The sequence below is a fragment of the Hipposideros armiger genome, unplaced genomic scaffold (genome assembly GCF_001890085.2).
Source record: "Hipposideros armiger isolate ML-2016 unplaced genomic scaffold, ASM189008v1 scaffold_181, whole genome shotgun sequence".
Lineage (NCBI taxonomy): Eukaryota > Metazoa > Chordata > Mammalia > Chiroptera > Hipposideridae > Hipposideros > Hipposideros armiger.
In genome coordinates this window covers 859,061-872,671 of record NW_017731531.1, presented here as the reverse complement: position 1 = coordinate 872,671, position 13,611 = coordinate 859,061, and positions in this window count along the sequence as shown.

Here is a 13,611-nt window from a genome sequence, read left to right as displayed (position 1 = left end):
AATAAATTGCAAAATGTCAGAGGAAAACTAATTACCACCATGTTAATTATCAAAAACCTTCAAGTCTTGAAAACTTGTCCCTACTGTTCTCTCACAAGAAAACCCTATTATAATTCGTAAGTCCAAATAAAGGCACTTGTTAATATCCCCCTTTTTTTCTGCATGCTAAGTGTCTTGTTGAATTATAAAATTGGAAAATTTTCATCTTTCAAAATGTTTTACTTAATTTTTTTGTATCCCACAAATAAGGTTTAAAGCTGTTCAAAATTATAATTATTACAGCCAACAATATAAGATAAAAGCTTGTAATCCCTCTCAAAGTAAATTACAACAAATGCAAGGACTTGATTTACTTCAAAGGAATTTATCTGAATAAAGGAAGAAAACTGTCTGTTAAGCTAAGCATAATATCATTTGCTGCTACATGAGAACCAATAGGCACACAATGGCCTGGGGTCTAGCAAACAACAGAGCACAGCTCTTCATCACATTGTCTTGACTTTGATCTCAGCTGGATGTCTGACATTGGTAAGCCACATTATCACTATTAGCCTCATTTTCTTCTCTGTAAATTGAGGGATTAGACATTGGTATCCAGTCCCAAAGTTCCATTGATCAGTAGAAGCCTACTTTTGATTCTGAGAGCATCAAAAAGTATTTGCCATTTCCCATACCACTGAATGTCTTAGGAAGAGGGGACTCAGAGAGGTGAAGCAACTCAACCTTAGTGTCAGAAGGGCAGAGCAAGGGTTAAACTCCCAAGATGCCTGACTGCCGTCTAGGGTTACTTTCTACAATATCATGGAACTTAAAATTATTTCCAGAGATGATCTTCCCTATTATTAAAATGAAAACACACCAGCCGGCCGAGTGGCTCAGTTGGTTAAGAGCTTGCTCAAGAGTTTGAGCTCTGAGCAACAGCAGTTCGATGCCCGGCCCAAGCTGAGCTGCAGCTAAGCTGCCAATAGGTAGCAGGATGGCTCAGCTAAAAAAAAATTTAAAAAAGAAAACGCACTAGAATAAACCACAGAAGATGTTGATCTAACATAATTTCCTCTAAGGAAATGATTTTTCTGGGTGGCCTAATGCAAGTCATAGCTGAATGAATATGGTGAGAAATCTGGTTGTAAATTATGCTAGAGAACAACATGAAAGCAGTTCAAGTTCTCATATACTGTCAAAATGGCTAGTTTCAAGATTACATAGTACTGATCCTCTTGGTCTGAATGACCTGAGGGCAGGGCCATACCTGGCTAATGTGTGGTTAGCAAGGCAGGCATTCTGCAGCTAGGAGATCCTCTGACTAGTGCAGGGCCAAGGGGGCAGGGCTGGGGCAGAGGAGCAGATCTGCAGCATTAGGGATGGGAACTGAAAGCGAGGGCATACTCAGGAGAACAAAGCAGGTTATGGAGGGAAATCTTACAATGGAACCTGAACAAGAGTCCGTCCTCTGCACAGGCACATGAGTAGGTATGTCAGGTGTTCTCAACAAAAATCCTATACACCTAGGGGATGTGGAAAGGGATGTGTGGTGAAAAAAAATAAACCCCATGTGTTTTTTGTAGATAAACCCTGTCACTCCCTACTCTTCTTCCTTTGAGAAAGTTGTAACATTATTATATACTTAGCATTAGTGTACCTGAACATATTACTTGAAAATGGATAAACTAGAGAGTGAAATTATTCCCATATTTTTATGCAATTTTATATGACACTTAATATGTGCCAGGCACTGTTATAAGTACATTTCAAATACATATTGTCATTTAATCCTCAGAATGACTCTGTGAGGTATGTACAATCGTTATCCCCATTTTACAAATGAAGAAACTGAGGCACAGGGAAGATAAGTGGCTTGCCCAAAGGTGCATAGCAAGTGAGTGACAGGGTAGTCACTTCCAAGTCCACACTTTGCTTTCTCCTTAAGAAAAGACCACAAAGCAAGTGGTCAGAGAAGACATTTGTCTTTTTAGCTGCTTGGCTTCTGGACCCATTTCTTATGTTAGGGGAATCTTGGTGAGACTTGAGAGAGGCAGAGTCACTTCCCACTCTACAAACTGAAAGTGGAAGATGCTCATTTCCCAGCACATGCTCAGTCAGGCTCAGCCATTTGGATGCACTAACCAGTTTGAATTTGGAGCTAATAATAAGCGAAGGAGAAGCCATAGAAAATCCTCTCTGGAGACAATGGCAGCTGCAGGGAGAGTAGCGTGTTAGTGGTAGAGGGGTTTTGGAGGCTGATGACCTGGCTTTGAATCCTGGCACTAAGCCTTGAGCGAGATGCCTCAACTCTTTGTATTTCAAATTTCTCATGTATAAAATGACAATAATAATAGTACTATCTCTCAGATTGTTGTAAGAGTTATACAGGACAACAGAAGTAAAATACAGCACTCAAAACCGAGTAATCTCTCAATAAAGGTCTGCAATTGTCATTAAGCACCCTGTTTTACAGATAAGGAAATTGGTGCCCCGAGAGGGGAAACTGCATGAGAACATGCTGCTGTACAGTGAGGGAGTTTAAGTGTACACAGTTCAGATCAGTACAACAATCATCTAATGAACACTTATTAAATGAGGAATTCAGAGTCTGGACTTCAAGAAGCCAGCTAACAAAGTCTTACATGGTCTAGTTGGGCCAGAGGCTTCATACTGGTTGAGTTGGCCTGATCTCTGTGTGTCACATTGTAAGAAACAAGTCTATCCATCAAAATGTAATTAGAATTGAAAAGAATACAGAGAAAAAAAATCTTAAATTTCCATCTCCCTACCTCTGCCGCCTGCAGTAGCACCCTTATGGCAGCTGCTCCCTGACTTTTCCCCTCACCCTGAACTTTTAACACAACCCAAACCTAGTTTGTGTAGCCAGAGACTCCTCGGTCCCCAGCCTTTCCTTCAGTCTCTCTTCAACATTCTCCCCAGAAAAGAAATTTCAGTTTTTTAGATGCAGACTCCTTCTCCTCCATCCGACTCTACGCTTTGCCTTGATTCTGTAGTGCAAAGGCCTGGCAATCAAGCTGGAAAAACCCAACTCTCCTTGGAGGGCAAGAGAAAAGGACGGTTTTGAACTAATACATTAATCATTTTTATAGTCATCGCCTAAGCATAGCACTAAGGAAAAGAGGATTTCACAGAAATCGCAGAGCAGCCATCCTTCAGGATGCATGGCTAGCCTGGGGCTGGGGTTATTTTATTATCAGTTGTTCCTTGTTACTCCATTATTAATGGGATTTTTTGTCTCTGGTATCTCTGTTTCTCTTTGTATGTCTTCTCATATCACTCCCTGCAGCCAACCAGTGAATCTTTCGGTATTTTCTCAAATTTGAGATTTCAGAAGCAGAGAGCAAAATTGACTTAAATAACTTTAATTATGCCCGTTGGCCAGAGCTTTGAGCCATCTCCATGACACATGCTGTAGTGTTTTGGCCTAATGGCAGCTGTGGTGTTTTCACCAGATCAGGTCCAGGGTATGCTTCCAGGCTTGGTTCCTGGCTGCAGAACCTCCAATCCTGGTTTCCCAGCCTCCCTAGAGATTGTGTGAACCACCAATATCCTTTTACTACAGTTCTTTTCTGTTTAGCTCAGTTGATTTCTGTTGCTTGTAAGTGAGTACCCTGACTAATTCAGAGTATGTTATAGAAGGGATCCCAACGGTCAAAAGGTAGTTTTGCTGGCCTTGTCTGTGACCTCCCCACATCCCTCCCAAGTCCTTGAATCTAAGTAACTTGCCCAAGTTCATAATAGCCATTACCAACATCTCCAGCACTCCTCCAACAGACCTCCTGATTCTTAAACCAGTTGATCTTCTTGTAAAAATTCTTGGAGACCTCTACCCCTACCTTACACTTGAGGTCAACTCATAGTTTCCTTAATTTGTAGTATGTGCTTTCTTGTAAATCTCAGTTTCTTGAATTTGCTGGATCTTAAATTCCATTTAATTGGTCTTAAGTCCAACCAGTCAGGTGAGATGGGGTGACACCCATCACACAAAGGAAAGGGTTGGCCTTAGATGGGAGCTTGGATGCAGTATCCACCATTAATGGGGAAGGAAAAGTACACAGGTGCATAGAGATTAAGTTGGTTAGTAGATGTTATTGGTAAGAGGATGCGGAAATTCTGTTCAGTCCCTTCAGTTTTCTCAGTGAAATAAAAAGCAATATCATCAGCTGAGAGTAGGAGTGGCAAAGGGTATTACAATTTTGAGAAGGAGGAGGAGTTAAATGATATGTTAGGAGAGCGTGAGAGTGAATTGGCCAGGGAAATTAGTAGGGTTGCTGGGTACCATTGAGGGCCCACTTGAGGATTGTGGTCAGAAACTTGAAGTCAGATCAATTAGCATGATTGTATATTTTTCTCCAGCCATGTTCATACAAGATAATTATAATTCGTGGAACTGAGGAGCTGAGAAACCAAGGCATTGGATGTATCATCTATGTGTGTGTGTGTGTGTGTGTGTGTGTGTGTGTGTGTGTATTCACAAATAGGAACATACCATATATACTTTTCTGCTTCTTTTTCTCATTTATTAATGCCAGGGGTGCCAAAAAAATGTACACAAGTGGACACTTTGGTCAACATAGTTCAAGCAGTAGTTCGCCGTAATCAGAAGTACCTCTTGTAATTGCAGAAGTCAAACATGACTTGTATTCATCTTTTGTTATTGGTATATATTGAGTATCACAATTTTAATAGTTTTCCTTTCTTAAAATGTGTATACATTTTTTGTCACCCTCTGTATATATGGGAGATTACGACATATCAGACTGCCTTATACTTTTATATTGGCTGCAGTGTATGGATGTTCTCATTCCTGGAGGAAATGGAGACTCAGTGGTGAACAAAATTTCATTGGAAATGTCTTTTACTTTGTCTCACAGGTAAAGTGTCTAGTATAGGATCTAACACATAGGAAGTGCTCATATCTTTTTAAAATTTTTGACACACATATTTACCTAATCCTTCTGGGGATCATGTAATGCCTTTGAAGTCCAAGACAAAATTTGCTCTCACAGAAAGCCACAGCTTGGTGGCTTTCAGGTTAACAGCTTTCCCAGCCGTTGCCAGGAACTCCAAGGGCCACTCACCCTTGCAAATAGGCGATTTTCCAGGCTCACAAATGGAGCTTTGTCCTTTTCTCCAGAGATAAAGGAGTGTTCTGGGTACCTGGGCCTATATGCCAGCTGCTGTCTTTTTTGATTATAGGATCTCATATTAACCAAATGTCCATGGGCTCTTTTACTAACACAGGGAAAAGATAAAGTCAGACACTACAGAACTTTCATAATTTTAAGGAACTAAGTTTTCTATGCTGACACAGTCATGCTGCCCTCCAACTTATCTGTCTCCAGCGACAGCTCCCAAGTCTGAGTGCCAGGCATTGTGTAGCCCCATATCCTCTGGCTGAGTGACCACTCCGTCTTTGGAGGTCTGAGTTACTGGATTTCTAGGAAGCTGTGGCAGCACCCAAGTGGTCCATTGAGAGTGATGGGGTTCTGAACACGCTATCCCAAAATATGGTACCATAGTATATTAAGTATTTTAAGCTAAAGGAGTTTTGAGAAAACTGCAGAAGTAGGAAGGCCATTCTCACCTTCCCTTCACCCTCCTTCCCCTGAAATAAGTCATAGAACTCTCATTGAGAGGTGCCCTCCCTCTACCCAGAGGAAAGGAGCATCCTTATCCTGAAGACAAAGGGACGCTGAGAAGAATCCTAATAAACAGGTCTAAGTTTCCCCCAGTTTACTACACTTACCTCATACTCCTTAACCTGTCATATTCCTCCACAACTGTCCACTCTCCATCAAACCTAGCATAAAATACTCAGGTTAACTGTTTCGTTATGTCTTCATTTCCTTATGAAGACTTTTGTGTAACATAAAACTTAAATAAATTAGTATGTTTTTCTCCTATTAATTTGCCTTTGTCAGTTTAATTTTAAGACCCTAGGAAACTTTTTCCTCCCATACAAAGGCTGTGTTCTCCCTACTGGCCAATGTACACCATGCAGCAGCCCTGACCACGGCTCCCGAGGGCATCTTTCAGGGCAGGCCTTAACACCTGTGGGCCTCAGCCTGCCTTTGTCTGCCTCTCTCCTTACCAGATGAGTACGATGAACACTAGAAATAGTGCAAATACTGCGAGGGAGGTGAGGCAGGTGCCACGCACTGCAGATAAATACATCTGCTCAACCTAAGTAACCACTAGAGATCAGAGTGCCCTTCTTGCATCTCCTGTTTCTCAAGTGCCTTTAGCTGAAAACAATTGGTAGGCCAAATCAATGTATCTGGCAGCATGTTCTAAATCCCCTCGAGAACCATTTAACAATTTTGGTTTTAGGAAATCGCTATCTCTTTTCTCTGATTTATCATTGTTAAATATAATACAAATGCACGAGGTCTGACAATTAAGTTCACAAACTTGCCACCATGTGCTTACATTGGCAGCACTGTACAAACAACTCGGTAAGATTTCATAACCTTGGTATACCAGTGTCTCACAGCTGTGTTCGTGTCGACGTGTAGCGGTGTCTTGCTGAGTGGCGTTCATTATTGTTGTTGTGTGTTTTTGTGTGCTGTCACGAGAATGTCTGAGCTTGAATTAGAGCAATGAACAAACATTCAATTTCTTGTTAATCTTGGCAAGAGTGGAAGTGAAATCAGGGTTTGCTTTTATGACATTGTTCCTCGACAAGACCAATCAGCCACTTTGTGGCAAGTTAAGTACATCAGGCCTCTTATCCACTGGGGCACCTCCTGGTATTCTTTGGCTCCACTGCAACTATGAATGGTCGCATACAGAAAACCTGGACTGAGAATAGTATGATTATCAATGGATTCAGACCCCTCAGAGATCAAAGTTTGAGTTGCACGACCAGGTAAGCCACCAAGACCTGGGGAGGTTGTAGCTGAGTGTGAAGGGAATTTACAGTGCACAGTGGAGGAAGGAGAGGCTGAGGACCAATCGAATCCCTGCAATCAACTACAGCAATGGATGCTGTAGTTGTTTCCACAGACCTCCCTCAGGAAGTTTCCTCTCAAGAAGAGGCACAGGGGCACCACTGAGAAGGTGCTCCCTGAATGTATGTAGAGAAGTAGATCTGCAAGGTGCAATGAGTGAACAGTGGCAACTATGAAAAAGTGCCTCTCAGGTTTCTGACTACAGGGAGCATTACTGACTGTGGCCCCAGCTGCTGTGCTTGGAAATTATTCTTTATATTTGTGCCAAGGCCATTCCCTAGCCAATGACTAGCACAGAAAGCATAGTGAGGTAGGCTTCTTCCTGGGACACTTGTTCTTATGGAGTCTTCAGGTGGAAGACTACGTGATGGTCTGACAAACTTTTCTAGAACTACATAGCAGTCTAAGCTCTCCACCCAATCTTCCTACCTACTTTCCTTCCTTCCTGCATTGCTTCACTTGGGGTTAGGTTTATATTGCAAATCTGACAGATGTGAGCCTTTTCTAGCTCCCTACCCATTTTTGATGTCTGCTTTTCAAAGGACCCAGGAAACTAATTACCAATTGTCCGTCTGTCTGTCCGTCCATCCATCATCCATCCATCCTCCATCCATCCATCCATCCATCTATCTGTCTATATAAAATGGTGAATTTATACTGATTCCTCCAAACCATTCTAATACTATAAGGTTCATTCTAGCCTTCTTCCTTTCAATATGTGAACTCCTTTCTGACAGTGAGAAATCTATAAATTATCCACATATATTTATAATTTTTTTATATCCTAGAATACACAAAAGGTACGTTCAGAATTACTAACTTGTTCCATGCAAAAAACCAACCAACTAACTAGAGTTTAATATTTGCTTACAGATTTTTTGGATTTGACACCAAAAGTAAAGGCAACAAGCACAAAAATAAATTAGGTGGGACTACATCAAACTAAAAAACTTCTGCACAGCAAAGGAAACCATCCACAAAATGAAAAGGCAACCTATGGAACAGGTAAAAATACTTGCAAATTGTATTATCTAATAAGGGGATAATATTGAAAATATGTAAGGAATTCATCCAATTCAACAGCAAAAACAAATAACTCAATTAAAAATGAGCAAAGGCCTGAATAGATATTTCTCCAAAGAAAACATACAAATTGCTAACAGGTACATAAAAAGGTGCTCAGACATCATTAGTCATCAGGGAAATGCAAATTAAAACCACAATGAGATATCATCTCACACCTGTTAAAATGGCTTTTTTTTGCCATATATCATATATATATATTTGTATTTTTAAATTAAATTTATTGGAGAACAGTTATTATTAAAATAACAAAATACAAGTGTTGGCAAGGATGTTGGTGGGTATATAAATTAGTACAGCCATTATGGACAATAGTGTGGAGGTTCCTCAAAAAATTAAAAATAGAGCTAGCATATGATCCAGCAATCCTACTTCTGGATATTTATCTAAAGGAATTGAGTTCAAGACCTTGAAGAGATAACTGCACTCCCACATTCACCGGAGCAATTAATCATAATAGCCAAGATATGGAAACAACCCAAATGTCCATTGATGGATGACTGGATAAAGAAAATGTATATATATATACCATGGAATATAATTCAGCCTTAAAAGAGAAAGAAATCCTGCCATTTGCACAACATGGATGGATCTGGAGGATATTACCCTCAGTGAAATAAGCCAGACATGGAAAGACAAATACTGAATGATCTTACTTATGTGTGGAATCTAAAATAGTCCAACTCATAGAAGCAGAGAGTAGAATGATGGTTACCAGAGGCTGGGGAGAGTGGAAAATGGGGCAGTGATGGCCAAAGGGTACAAAGTTTCAGTTATGCAAGATAAATAAGTACTGAAGATCTACTTATTATATAGCACAGTGCCTATAGCTAGCAATACTATATTGTATATTTAAAATTTGCTGAGGGCTGGGCGAGTGGCGCGTTGGTAAAGAGATGGCTTGGGAGGCCAGAGGGCTCCGGTTCGGATCCTACATATGAGGGCCAGTGACACTGCCCTCTACAGCTAAGATGCTGAACAACAGCTCAACCTGGAACTGGGCTGCCATGAGTCGCGGTGGCGGCGTAGGCTGCAGCCCCTGCTGCACCAGGTTGCCATGGGCTACCGTGTGTAGCCAGCAGCCGCCATGAGCAGCCATCCAGAAGCCGGCGACTGATCTGCCTCCCCCAGGAAGAATGCAATGATGGTGCCAACTTGGGCCAGTGAAGCAACGTCCTCCACAACTAGACTGAAGAACAAAAGGACAGCAACTTGTGTGTTCCCCTTCCCCCAATTCCCCAGTGCTGTTCCCATCCCCCAATTCCCCAATTAAAAAAAAATACAATAAAATTTGCTGAGAGTAAATCTTATGTTAAGTGTTTTTTTTACCACACACACAATAATAATAAAAATAAAACAAAATAACAATAATGAAATAATAAAAATAATATAGATAATAAAAAAAAGAGTGGGGTGAAACTTTGGGAGGTGATGGATTTGACTGTGGCTTTAATGATGGTGATGGTGGTTTCACAGGTGAATATTTATCTCCAAACTCATTGAATTGTATGCATTAAATATGTACAGCCTTTTATATGTCAATCATACTTCAATAAAGTGGCAAAAAAAAGTAAAAAAAAATTCCTTATTTATTGTTGAGAGAGAGTGGAATGTCTTGGTTTTTTTGGCCCCAGGTTATGTGTTTAATGTTTTCCATGAAATACATCGATAGAATTTTTGGCATTAATATCTTTCAATGTGAAGTATAACATCTGACTTTTAAGTTTCCTGTGATTTTTCCCCTTTCTTTGAATTATGTGACTATGTTACCATGAGGCAGATTTATTTTCAACAAAGTAGTCACATTATTAACAAATATACTTCAAATATTTTTCCTATATCTGAAACATTTACTGAAAATTGGAGATGGAATTTGAAACAACACCCGGAGGACCTTTGCTGAGACTAGGCATTTGACATGAGAGATTCCCTGTAGATGACAGTGGTTGGCTCATGCTGGAATTTGAGCTCTCTCTGGCCTTTTGTTCCTGATCAAGAATTGAAGTTGTGGTGAGAGACTTCTCAGTGTGATGTGACCTTGTGACCCAGAGTTGACTAAGAAAGTCCTAATCTGTGGTTTACCCATATGCCATGATTTCTGTTTAGAAATATGAACGGTAGTGGTGGCTGGAGGTTATGTCTTGGCCAGGCTTGTTATCCTTTCTCATGTTCTCCCTTTTTAAAATGTTTCATCAGATCAACAAATTGCTGGCAAACAGACTTACCCAGTGCTTTAAAATACTTATATTAACTAATACATGACTACTGTATGTTTGGCAAATATTAGACGGTATAGTAAAGGCCCAATAATATCTAACATGCGTGTAATTCTCCAATGGTGAAGGCTACATACAGACCTAGAAAGGAAAGAATAATCCCTGTAATAAATTTCCTCTCTTTCAAGATCCTTCTGTCCAAGCAGACAGACTCAGGTATTTTTTGGAATAGTTTCCCTTTCTGGCTTCTTGTCTTCCTTTCTGTGGAAACTCTTCTGTTTCCTCTGGATCTGTCCCCATTGAAAGAAAAGGTTAACGTTTCTTCTTACCAAGAGGAAAAGTATGCTTGAATTACTCAGAGAAGTAGTTAAAGCTGTCTTGCTTCTCCGTATATGAGGACTTTAGGACTAGAAGGGGCCTTGATAATTCCCTTAGTTCTCCAAAAGAAAGAAAAAAAGAAAAAGAAAATAAAAATTCCTTGCAGTTCTTTTGGTCTTTAGCCTAAGTGTGTAACTGCCAAAATATTATGTTCAAAAGTTACTTGCATTTATTTGATTGTTGGAAAAGTCATGATGCATTTTTGCAACAAAAAACATAGAAAAAGTATGTCATGACTTTTCCAACAACCCAATAGTTCTTTTATCCTTGAATTTTTTTTTATTAGTTTCAGGTATACAAAACAGTGCAATAGTTATACTTTTTATCCTTGAATTTTGACCACACTCTATGATTTGAACTAGCTCATGATTTCAGCTAAGGGCTAATTCCATAGCCAAGGAAAATGACATACCAATCCATAGCCCAAACTGGGACCCATATCTAAGATCAGACCTGTTGACCAGTCCAAGCATAAGAGTTCAGAAACCAGTTACAGCCCAGTCAGAATCCCAGCCAATACCATCTCAATACAATGTGGTACCCAAAGTTGTACTGAAATAGATAGACAACTATGTTGTGCTCAGCTAAGAGCTCAACCCAACTCAGAACGTAGTTATATGCCAGTCCAGCTTGATATAGAAACCAAACCACTCTGGACTAACCCAGGTTAGAACCAAAGCCTGGTTTAGGATGGCCCAGAGCCCAGAATATACTAGTTCATTCCCAGGCTCATTCACTCATTAATTTATTGAACAAGTGTTTATTGTAGGCCTACTAGGTTCCAGGCACTGTGGTAGGTGTTAATGCTTATCTAGACCTGGGAGGAATCCCAAGAGGTTTACATCACCCTAGTGCCTAAATGCAGGGTCCAGCTCCTCTTCCTGTTGTAGTCAACACTACCAGACTAGCGTCATCAGATAAATTCTCATAGATTTTTCTTATGACATCATATTCTGCTTCATCCCCTTATGGCAACTTCTTATTACATAATAGCATATCCCATCATGGCCCCACCCTATAATAACCTTTTGACCTAGCAGTTTTCCATACCCGCTTATGGCCATTCATCCATTCATGCAACAAATATTTATTAAGTGTCTTTAGATGTCAGGCCCTGTATACACAAAAACACTGTGTTTAAGTAACTCACATTCTTTAATTCTACCAAATGAGGTTAGTAAATTAAAAAAGAAAACCTATTGCAGTTCTATTTCTAATAAAGGTATAAGTTCTTTACTAATGGTGTCTTCAAAATTCTATGAGAGCCTAATGGAGCAATTATTTCCTAATGCTAGGAGGGTGTGATTAGGGAAAGTGATTTCTTCATTGTTCTTTGAAGAATGACTAGGAGTTTAGTGAGAGAGAAAACTATTCTAAGAAGTGAAGTTGTCTGAGCTAAGGCATGCAGGCAGTAAGTGGAATAAAATGTTTCAAGGATAAATTGTTGGTGATGTTATGGAATATCTTATCCTTTGGAGACATAATGATTTATATCACTTGAGGATAATGAGATTTGTTTTAAACCTGACCCAGGGACCTTTGATACTAAGGATATTTGACAATAAACATATAATAAGAATTATGCCAATATTAGTGAATGTTTTGGAAAGTATCTTATGAATCAATTCCTTGATTAATGCATAGACTGAAAAGTTCTCAAATACATAATGGGGGCAAAATCCCCTGAGGTCAGAGTGGCAGAATCAGAAAGAATGTTCTTGGGATTAAAATGGCAGGATATAAAAACCTGCTGCTTCTATCTTTATCACAATGAGTTTTTCAGGCTATGCATAAATTCTTATCTCATAGATTACCTTCCCCTCCTACAACACATTTTCTCAACAGTGACTCACCTCTTTGTTATATGGAATTTCCCAAACCAGTGTCACAAAGGTAAATGCCTAAAAGTGCTACATGGACAATATGAATAAAGCTGGGTAAGTGGGGACTGGTAGACTCAAAGTATTTGCCTTGTTCAAAAAGGGAAGCTGTTACTTTGCTTCAGCAAGTCATGGCCATGTGGGAATGCAGGTCAAGGGTTGTAGAACTCCAACATTATCAAGATCCCCTGGGATTTTTTTCCCACTCAGTTTGTCTGTGAGTTACTCCATTATCCTCTCGATAAATCCCCCTTTTCTTTAAGTTAAGTGGAATTGGTTTCTGTTGCTTTAAACCAGTGGTTCTCAACTAGAGGAAATTTTACTCCTCAATGGATATCTGGCAATGTCTGGAGATATTTTTGGTTGACTCAGTTGGGGGTGGGTGTTATTGGCATCTAGAATGTAGATACCAGGGATGCTGCTAACATCCTATAATGCACAGGACAATTCCCCACAACAAAGCATATTTGGCCCAATGTGTCAATAGTGCTGCTACTGAGAAATCCTGCTTTGAAATAAGAGTTCCTTAACTTGTACAAGGAGGTTCTCAACAAAGCTGACTTAGAGTCAACTGAAAATGCGTGGGAAGAAAGAATGGGAGGTCTGAGGAGCAAGGAGAAGTGTGGAATGGCCTTTGAGGGTGAGTAAGAGAAAGTATGCTGAAGAAACATCGGAGGATTGCTGGGCAGTGGTTAGGGTCTGTTTGAAGTTGGTGACCATGACTTTAAGACATGAGTCAAATGATATTTCTCCTGCAATGTAGAGCTATGTTGGTATAGACAAGGAGTGGCATATTTGGGGTTCATCCACTGCTGGGTTTTTCTACAGTGAGAAAAACAGAGGGAAAGAAAGAAAAGAGAGTTTATGTTTGTATGGGGCTTATTTTACTGATGAACCAGAGAATCTAAGCTGGATAATGAGGGAAGAAATAACAAGAAAGAATTGATAATAAAAACTGGTGGGGCCAGCTGAGTGGCGTGTTGATTAAGAGTTAGCTTGGAGGGCCGGCCGAGTGGCTCAGTTGGTTAAGAGCTCGCTCAAGAGTTTGAGCTCTGAGCAACAGCGGTTCGAGTCCAGCCCGAGCTGAGCAGCCGCTGA